Below are 10,651 nucleotides of genomic sequence, written 5' to 3' on the forward strand. Positions count from 1 at the left end.
AACAAGGTCACTACAATATTTACAATGTGTGTAAATAGTGAAACAGTGAAAATTAAAAATGTATTCAATGCCAAAGGTGAAATTCAGTTCACAGCCAGTTAAAGAGCCCACATATAATGGACGGGCTGTTTGCCGAAGAAATATTTTTGGCAAATCTTTTATTTCCTCTTGGCTCTGGTTTGACAGCAGTTGGAGTTTGTCTTCTCAAAAAATCTGCCACAAATAAAAAGCATTTATTTTCACAAAACAAAGTTAGTGACAGGGCAAATGTAATCACAAAGCAACTTCATTGGTAGGACAGCCTCTTTGGGGGAAATTTCCCATGGACCACCTCTCCCTGATGTGGTGTCTCTCACCGCCCCCATGTACTCAGCCTGCTGCCCCATGGAAACCTACAGGATCTGCTGCTATCTTTAGCTCATTTATGTGTCTAATGTTGCATTCTTATCTTCAAGAGCCAGCAGCATATGTTTGCTCCTCATTTCTTCTTTAGGTGGAAAAGACGAATCTGAGCAGCCAACCTAATGGCTAGCATGATCCCCATGGCTTTTGTCGTGAAACCTAACACATAGGAAGAAAATTTCAGACCTTGAAATTAGGACCTGGAACCATTTACCCTCTTGGAAAAGCCTTTATCCATTCATTTCCCCCTTTCATCCATTTAGATTACATGGCTATTTTGCTTTACTGGTGCTTCCTCTGCTCAGACAGAAAAATTGCACAGCATGCTTAGCAACAGTCTTCCACTGTTTGAAGATTTCTTCTCAGTCCAGATCTTGATTCATACTTCAACTCCAAATAATTCAGTTCTTTTCTGCCACCTTCTAGTCCTTAAGTGGCAAGCATGGAGATAATGGGATGTGGTAGACCAGAATGGGTCTATCTCAAAACAACTTCCTCCTCCCAAGTTTGCTGATGTCCTCCAGCCTTCCGAGGGATCCTGAACACAGCCGACCTTGGCCGTGTTTAACCAGGTGTGCTCTCGTCTGGACTCATTCTCACTGTGTCTTCTTCCCTCCTCCAGGTTTGTCTTTCCCCTAGGGCATCTCTTCATCCACTTGTTCTAGATCCAATCCAGAGTGTCTGTGGGTGGTCAGCATCCTTCTGGTCCAGGCACAGGATGACGCCATATACATTTATGTTTGCACCAAGTATGTCTCCTTTACTCATGATAGCTTGCAAATCATGCAGATCTTGGTGACAGTTGCATGTAATGGTAGAAAACAGAGAGTAAGATTTGCTGTCTCTTCCTAGGTCTGCACATTCCTCCCAAGAAAGACTTCATGAATCTAGACCATATGGGAAGCTGAGCCACGGAAGCATTATGGAAACAAGTGAGTCAGAGGAAAGCTTCAAAAACCCTTTATCCTTGCCTTACGGAAATGGGACCTGGACATAAAGAGAAGTTTGGACTCAGCATTCAGTGGCTGTGTTTGCTCTGATGAAACAGATTGTTGGGGTTCAGGCAGTGACTAGAAGAAGCTAATACTAAAGAAAACCAGTGCTTTCTATTTAAAGTTCGTCAAGGAAGTTCACTGCCTGCTGGGTGCAAAGCCTTGAGCTCAGCACTACCAGGATGGAAAGAGCTGGGGAGGGTCTGTTGCTTGCTTTCATGGTTTATTCATAATTAACTGAAAAGCTATCCCACAGCTATAATTATCTACTATCTACTTATGGCTAAAATAAAGAAGTGTATTTTCTTAAATCATGGGAGAGGCCCAAGGAAAAGTGTAATTCTGAGGTGTCTCCATTTGATCTCTGCGGCTAGGAAGTGGGTGGGTATGGTGAGGTTCTCACCTGGCTGGACTCTAAACAGTTCACACTGGAGGTAATCTGGGATAGGTAAGCTCATAGCATTAGCAGGGAAGCAAATTGTTCAGTTATGAAAGTGATGTGTTTTTGCCAATCTTAGACTTCTATTAACTGGGCAATGTCATTAAAAGATGTGAGAGCATTGCACCCTGGGACATCTTATGCATCCTGGGACATCTTAGAAAGCCTCGTAATAGGTAAGATGTGGGGTTTCTGGACAGGCAACACATCTGTATTTTACCTAGAAAAATCTCAGGCATCACCAACCCAGACCAGGCTGTTATGAATGGATGGGAAGAGTAAATAGAAATACCCAGACTGTAACAGATTTTGGGGAAACCTAGGAAGCTGATAGTGAAGTGAGCAGCAGTCAAAAGATGAGCTGGCAATGTTTTCAGACTTAGCCTGCCTTGTGAGCCAGAGAGGTTGCTGAAAAGTGGGGCGAGCAGGGCATGGGGCTCAGGGAGACAAGCCTTACAAGAACCAGCTGTTCACAGAGTGCTTGAAAGATGCCCAAGACAGCAGGATGAGGAGGCAGGAAAGAGACCTCCCGACTGTCGACTGTCCCTGAGAAGGGAGACAGGAAAGGTACAAAGCCCAAGAGAAAGGGTGGGAGTGATGGATCCAGGGAAGGGCATTCATTCCGGAGGTCGCGCTGAGAAGTCCAGGCAGTTAAAATGACTTGTATGTACTTGGCATACTCACCTGAGCTGTGTGGTGACACCCAGATTCTGGGGCAACATGCAGAGGTGTTCCCTGAGCCAGGCAATACAGCCAGACATAGATTTTGGGTTGTGAATATTTTTTTCTCAAAGGAGCAAAAGAAAAAACCAAAAGTGCAGATTTGAATACGATGATCCAGACCCAGAAAGACAAAAGCTGCATGTTCTGTCTTATTTGCAGATTTTATCTGCAAATCTTTAGATGTGAGTCTATAACTTGGAGTAACCACAGAAACTAGGAAAGTAAACTTGACCATGGGGAAGGTAAGGAGGTGTAGAGAAGGGGAGATGGGGCATGGGTCCTATGAGGGGTAAATAAAAAAACAGGAGTAGGAACTTTATGGGGTGGAGGAGACAGGAAGATGAAGGAAGGAGGGATTAAACACACACACACACACACACACACACACACGCAGAGGCATGAACACACACAGGAAACAATAATGTTGAAATAAGATAATGAACTGGGGTGTGAGAGGAGCTGGTGGGTGAGTGAAGGAAGGAGTATGGTAGATACTCAGAATCGTAGTGCTCAGGCTAAACAAACAATCCATAGCATCGAGATGTTTGACAAAAAGAAAGGCTATTCTTCACATCATTTAAAATTAAAGAAATTCTATGATATCGCTCCCTCCAGTACTGTGAGTCCACTAAGTTCCCTTCACCTGTGACTACCTTCAGAGGCGGTGTTTCTCACGGAAGTCAGAAGTTATTACATATAAGATTTAAAGTGTCAGTTTAGTTACTAGATCTACAATCACAGGACATTCTTCCTAAATACTATGTAGTCTAATGGGATCTTTTTACGTACCCCTACCCACATCCAAACCAAAAGCTATCTAACTAACTAAGAAAATAACTAACTAACTAACTAACTAAATAAATAAATAAATAAATAGAGTGGAAAAGAATAATTTCCTTTTCCTATTTTCCCCTTTTTGCCTTTTAGAACTAAGTTTCTTTCATGATTTGGTCATGCCATCTTCTTCATTCATGCAGTGAAATTTTCTCTAAAGGAACAAAACCCAAATTAACTCTGAAACGTTATATGCAGAACATTAAAATGAGGTGTTTTTTTGTTTTTTGTTTTAAGGAGAAAGGATCTGGAATAGAGAAGATATTTCTCCCCTGGACAATAAAACGCTGCCCTTTTAACTTTACTATAAAAGTTAAATTTATACCACAGGATTGAGGATTAAGGGAAAATGGGTCTCTAACACCTGCAGATAGATCAGTTTCCAACAGTTCACATATCTACTCCTGGGCCTACTGACCTCCCATGAGCAAAGACGATACCAGCTTTTTAAAAAAGTTTATTTTCGTGAAAAAAGTGTTTTTCTATATTTTATTAAGGCAAAATAATCTACTGTAAATAAAGTGAAACCTGTTCCTAAACCACTCCAAACTTAAGATTTACTGCACACTTCAGGGGGTCCTGGAAGCTTTTCAACACTCTCTAAATTATCTTCCCAGAGTCAGTCAATAAATATACGTAAGCTGTGGGCACAGACAGTGTGCCTGGTAGAGTGAAAGTGACCTCTTTGTTTTGAATGACAGCGTTTCTGTTACTGTAAGCTCTGCTTTTGAATTTTGATTTGCTAATGACCATCCTTACATACATTATTTCAAGAAAGACATTTCTGTGCTTCTACAGACGATGCACTTTTCTCTCGATGTTCTTCTAAAGGTTAAACTGATGTTTCCCTCTGGTTCTTGCTTTTTGTATCTGATCCTTAAAATATACATGAGTTCTTCTGAACAGGAAAAGTCTACGTTTTGAAGTTTACCTATTTAACACTTTTAACCCTGAGGCCCCCGAAGGCCGTTTGTACAGCGAGACAAGTGCTCCAAATGCCTCTAGATTTGTTTGTGTCATTATGCAAAGGAAAACATGAAAGAGACTAGTGTGTCCTCGGTGCTACAGGGTGCTTATTGATCTCCATAAGCCTTGCTGGAGGATGGGTTTCAAACAGCGAGACATCCTCAGAAGGCAGGACATTGTCAGTCCCAGATGCTTTTGAACATGTCCATTAACCCTGCATTACTGCATGGATGATTGATGAGTCACTCTTGAAAGCCCTGTGGGGTCCCTGTGAAATTACTGAGGTCCAATGATAAGGGTACAATGATAACCCGGGTACCACTGACTCCACTGTGAACTGGGCTCATGTTGCAATATGTGCCGTGTCAAAGATGTGTTTTCCGACAATACCTTCTACTTTCTCAGGAAACTCAGGCAGATTTTTCTCCCCGTGGGCAACAATGCTGAATTAGCCAACAAAGCAAGTGCCGGCAGTCAACTTCATGCCTATGTGTACTCCCCCTGTGTCGTGGGTGTGCCAATGCAAGCCCGAAGCTTCATAGTGAAGAGTACGCTAGGCCAGCAAGCATTTTTGTTAAATTCTGGATTAATTGAGATGGGGGGTGACTAGAAGAGAAATCATGATCAAGCTTGTGTAAACAAATGGAGTTTTTTGATAAAAGACAAATACTTAGATGCATTTAGTTTCCGGCAACTGTAGCCTGGATACCATTGCCTTTTGTTGTTGACTGCCTGTTCTGCCCCTTAGCCCCTTATTCCCTTCTTCCTCAGATGGGGGCCCTCAAATGGACCACAGGGCATTCACCAGCAGCTTTAGCTCAGATGACACACCCCAGCAAGCCCAGGGGGATGGGGTGGTGCCTTTCTTGGTATTGACATAGTCTGACTCTGTGCAGATGTGTGCTATTGGGACTGAAGAAAGGCAAGTAAAGTGAGTCCCATGGCAAGTTCTTGCCTAATGCACGGGGAACACGTACCCTTCATTCTTACCCGATTGAGTGGATGCCACACCGTGTCACTCCATTCTTGTTCAGTTTAATCATTTTTAAAGTTGCCTACTATCCATGTATTCATCTTTAAATGGTGAAATTTGATAGACTATAAAATAATTGGAAAGAAAAACAGGGCTCAGCACTTCAGAGTATGTATTGCTCTTTTTTTGCAGTTGACAGATTTGTTTTAATTTTTTAAACATGCCTCAGAATTGGTAAGGACTCCTATGGGGAGTCAGCAAAGTCTGGCACAATAAGTTGGGGCAGCACTGAGTCTCTCCCCGCTGCTTTAAGACTGAGCATGGCATCCCACCATAGGGAATGGGCTCCCACAAGCTAGCTCATGCATGGATAGATCTGGGTTCCACTATCAGAAGCCCCTCAGATAGACCAAGCTTCACAACTGTCTCCCACAGGCAGAGGGCCTAGTTCAGTTCATGGAGGCTCCATAGCTGTCAGTTCAGGGTTGATGAGTTTCCCCGAACTTGGTTGAGCTGTCTCTGTAGATTTCTCCATCATGATCTTGACCTCCCTGAGCATGAATTGTTTTTACACAGGACTCAAATTCTATTTCCAGCACCCACATCATTCTCCTTTCTCACAGTGGCTTATAACTCCAGCTCCAGGGGAATCTGACACCTTCTTCGACCCACAGAGACCTTCATTCATACATACTCAAGTGTACGCACACATAGTCGCACACACAATTAAAAATAAGAAAACATTATTTTAAAAATAAAGCAATTTGCCAGGGGGTAGCGGTTCATGTCTTTAATCCAGGATCCAGGAGACAGAGGCAGATGGAGCTCTGTGAGTTTGAGTCCAGCTTGGTCTTTAACTACGGAGCAAGTTCCAGGAGAGCCGAGGCTACACAGAGAAACCCTGTCTTGAAAAAACAAAGGAAAAAATATAAAGACATTTTGTGTCACTTTTAAGTGCATGTAAATTTGTCTTTTAACTTCAAGGAACTTAGAAAAAGACACAACTGTGCCTTTAATTAATTCTAGATAAGAAGTCAAGTCAGAAATGACGGGTTCCTTAGGAAGTAATAACCAAAGCAACATGCAAAATGACCAAATAATGCAGCCAGATATTTGATCAGAGGGAAACTTAGTTCCTTGTAATTTTATCAGACTCATTAACAGAACTATATCAATGACCAATAGAAGAAAAATGACAGGGAAAGTAGAAAGTAATAAATTAAAATATGGAGTAATAGAAATGAGAAAGCCAACATTTCATTCTTGGAAAAAGTATGAAAAACAAAAGAATCATAAGATCTATATATACAATAAGAAAATAGATACATAGGATCAAATTTTGAGAAATCCACATTTCTTTCTATGAAATACTCCTGTTTGAAATGAATATTTTATATACAAATGATTAAAATTAACCTTAAAATGGAGGGAAAGCATACCAGATTAATGGTTATGACAGATTATTTAATTTCGTCTAAAGAATTATTGCCAAATGGGAGTCCTGAATTAAGAGAATTTGTGAGTAGACCTTTAATAAGGTCCATGATGCATCTGCTTATTTTGTGTCAATAGAAAGACATGAAGATTCTAGAAACTTGAGCTATGCAATGAAATGTACATGCATACTGAAGTGATTGTAGAATTCTTTAAAAGGCACAGACAAATATTTCTCACAGCATCGCTAAAGCATCTCGCATCCTGTTCAAGATGGAATTTCTGCGTAATTCAAAGACGGTTCAATATCTTCAAAACTGTCAAGATGATTGATGGCTTCAGGTAGCAAAAGGATGAGAAAGATGATTTCGGCAGAAGCTGACAAGTAGTCTGAAGATGGCTCAATTGCTCATTAGGTACTTGCTGGGTAAGCCTGGTAACCTAATTCAATCCCAGAACTGATGTGGTGCAAGGAGAGAAATGACACACACACACACACACACACACACACACACACACACACACACACACACAGGTTTTAAGAATTCAGAAGCACTTTTTTGGCTGGGTCCCTTCAACTGATCCCTATCAAATCCCGATCTCCATGCAAATTCTTCCACCAGGTAAACAAGTCAACTTTTGGGTGAAGTCAGATCCCACAGATGATATGCACTGAGATGAAGAGGGATGGGCTGTGCAAAGCAAAATCAATCAGGATGAAAATGATAAACACAGCTGTTGACTGCAGGGGCAAAGCTAGCATGAAGAGCAATGATGTTGGCGTCTTTGCTAGATGGGCACTATGGGTAAGGAGTAAGGGAGTCCATGAAAGCCTGAATAAAAGGATATTAAGTATTTATTGGGAGACACAAATAACATTAAACGTAGAAAGCCAACTTTCATCTTCTTTCCTGGGGCACAGATCCCCGACCACCACCCAAGAGAGGGAGCACACCTCTTCTCCCCACTAATCAGTCCACACTTATCATCTCAGACCACACCTGGAAGGGGCCAGTACCCCAAAAGCTATTGGCTAAATGATTTCCCACAACATACCCCTCTGAGGCTGAGGCACTGGAGTTCTTGACATGGTCACACACTATATTCATTTGGGACTTCCTTGGCTCCCTGTATCTGTAGGTGGTATTGGGTTCTGTCTCTCCTGTAAGACACTAACATGTCTGGTGTGGAACACTTGGTTTAGCAGTGATATAAAATAGTGCCATTCTAATTCTAGCATTTGTGTTTCATGTATTCACTATGGAACGTTTATACACAGGCACTATTCCTTACCCATTGTTTAAACATCCTGAAAAGGCAAAGATCAGGCTGTTTACTTCCCACTTTTGAAAATAGTTAATTACCACTCCAAACCTCCCACAAGTGACTTAGTAGATTTACTAAATGTTACCATGAATTCAAAGACTTACGTTTTTACTATTTTAATCCATTGCAATGTAATTATCAACTTATGAAACCTGAAATGCCCCACTTTTGGCCTGTGTGATGTCTTCAGATTGGCTTCTGGGTCCTTCACCATGAGCCTGGCAGTTTTAGATCCTTCCGTACTATTGGTGGTAAGGTCCTTCCATGGGCATCTTACACATTTCTTATCAGATGTAGAGCTACCATTTCTGAAAGAACAGCAAACTAACATGCCAAGCATAAGCAGGAACAAGGGGCTTCTGAATAGGACTCCATTTTCTAGGTAACACTGCCAACTGACAAATAGGATTTCATGAAATTAAAGGTTCCTGCAGAGCAAAAGAAATAGTTATCTGAGTGAAGAGACAGTCTAAATTATGAGAGGCACTCTTTGATAATTACCTATTTGACAGAGGATTAGTATCTGGAATACATGAAGAGTTCAAAAGACTCAATACCATGAAACAAACAACCCTCAACAAATGGTCTAATGAATGGACAGTTTCCAAAAGATGAGAGAAATACAAATTAAACTATATCAAGGTTTTGAATATAATCTTGAAATCATTTTCCAAAGGAGCTCGATCAGTTTTAAAACAACACATGTTTTATATTATCTTAAATTTAATTTTATTATTGCAATAACATGTAGATCTATTACAATGATTTCTCTAGGCTCTTGTTCTATCGGTTTTCTGAGCAATACTTGTTTAATCTCCTCATTAGTCCTCACACTGATTTTGTCTCCAGAAATGATATAATTATAATCTTAAACATTACAAATAAAACAATTTTAATTATCTATCTGTCTATATCTGTGTGTCTGTCTATATCTGTGTGTCTGTCTGTCTGTCTGTCTATCTATCTATCTCATATGTATGGGTGTTTAGTCTGTGAGTTTGCCTAATGCAGCATTCACTCCCCTGGAATTAGAGTGACAGACAGATGTGAGCTGCCATGTGGATGCTGGGAATTCAACCCAGGTCCTCTGGAAGAGCAGGCAGAGCTATTCAGTTGAGCTAACTCTTTAGCCCCTTGTAAAAGCAATTCTTAAAAAGAGTTTGAAGAAATGAAATAAATGACTTCTGGATAGTTGTGAGCTATAAAAATTAATTGAGGAAGAAATGAAGTATAAAGGTAATCTTGAGAAATAAAGTCTTTAAAAATCATAACTTCTTTGTCTAAACACATTAAATCTAAATGATGCCATAGACAAATTCCATTAACCTTTTTGAGTTTCTTGACAAATGCATTACTAGAAGATTTGAGAATGTGTATTTTTTTGACATTTTAATTAATAAACACTTAAATTCTAAAAATATTTAATTTTTGTCAGATAATGGGATCAGTCGGGCCACTGTGATCACTAACCATAAGCTATCATAGTGTGTCTTCACCTTAAAAATTATGAATAATGTCACGATTTATAGACTTTACTATTTGTTTTAAATCTTCTCATTTTTTGATTTTTTTAAAATTTAATTTAAATTTATGTGTATGTGTGTTTTTCTACATACCTGTTTGTCTCCCAGTTCCATGCCTGGTGTCCAGAGAGACCAGAAGCTGGTACTGGATCCCCTGTAACTGGAGTTACAGACAGTTGTGAGCTGTCATGTGGGGGCTGTGAACTGAATCTGGGTCCTCAGGAAGAGCAAGCAGCCAGTGCCCTTAACTGCTGAGTCATCTCTCCAGGCCAGCATTTTCATCTTTGAGATCATTCCTTAGCTGGATATTAGATCTTTGCTCATCTTATTATTTCTTTCACTTAAATTCACGTTTGTCTTTCCACTTATCTATTTTTATTATCTCCTTTCATCCATGCTTTGCAGATCTCTCTCTCATATTTTGTAAGGTGGAGTTTGTTACTGATTTGAAACCATTCTTCTTTTCTAATGTATTTCATCATGTGACTAAGCATTATCTTGTCAGCAGCCTACAAATTTTGATGGGTTTTTGTTAAGAGAAGCTTTTCCTTTTGCTAGCCGCTTTGGTTTATCACCCGCCAGTCGCCTGGGCTCTGCCGCATTGTAGTTCCCAAATAAACACACAGGAGGCTATATTAATTATGAAGCTGTTGGCCTTGCTTGTTTCTTACTGGCTAGCTCTGACTTAAGTAATTACCCCATAATTGTTAATCTAAGTATTTCTCTTACTGGAGAATGGTTCCGGGCTTCCTACCCCCATGACATTACATCTTGACTCTCTGTGTTTCTCCTTCCCAGAATCCTCCTGGACTCCTAGTCCCACCCATCTAGATTCCTATTGGCTCAACAGTACTTTATTGATAAATAACAGGCAAATAATAGGACTTCCCCAACATCTCCTCTTTTCTGTTTAAACAAAAGAAAGGTCTTAACTTTAACATAGTCAAATTATATATAACAGAACAGTTATCAAGTAAGAATACAGTTACAATATTTTGTCTATCAACATTTAGCAAGATTTAAAGAAAATATCATCTAT

The sequence above is a fragment of the Mesocricetus auratus genome, unplaced genomic scaffold (genome assembly GCF_017639785.1).
Source record: "Mesocricetus auratus isolate SY011 unplaced genomic scaffold, BCM_Maur_2.0 Super-Scaffold_100007, whole genome shotgun sequence".
NCBI classification, from domain to species: domain Eukaryota; kingdom Metazoa; phylum Chordata; class Mammalia; order Rodentia; family Cricetidae; genus Mesocricetus; species Mesocricetus auratus.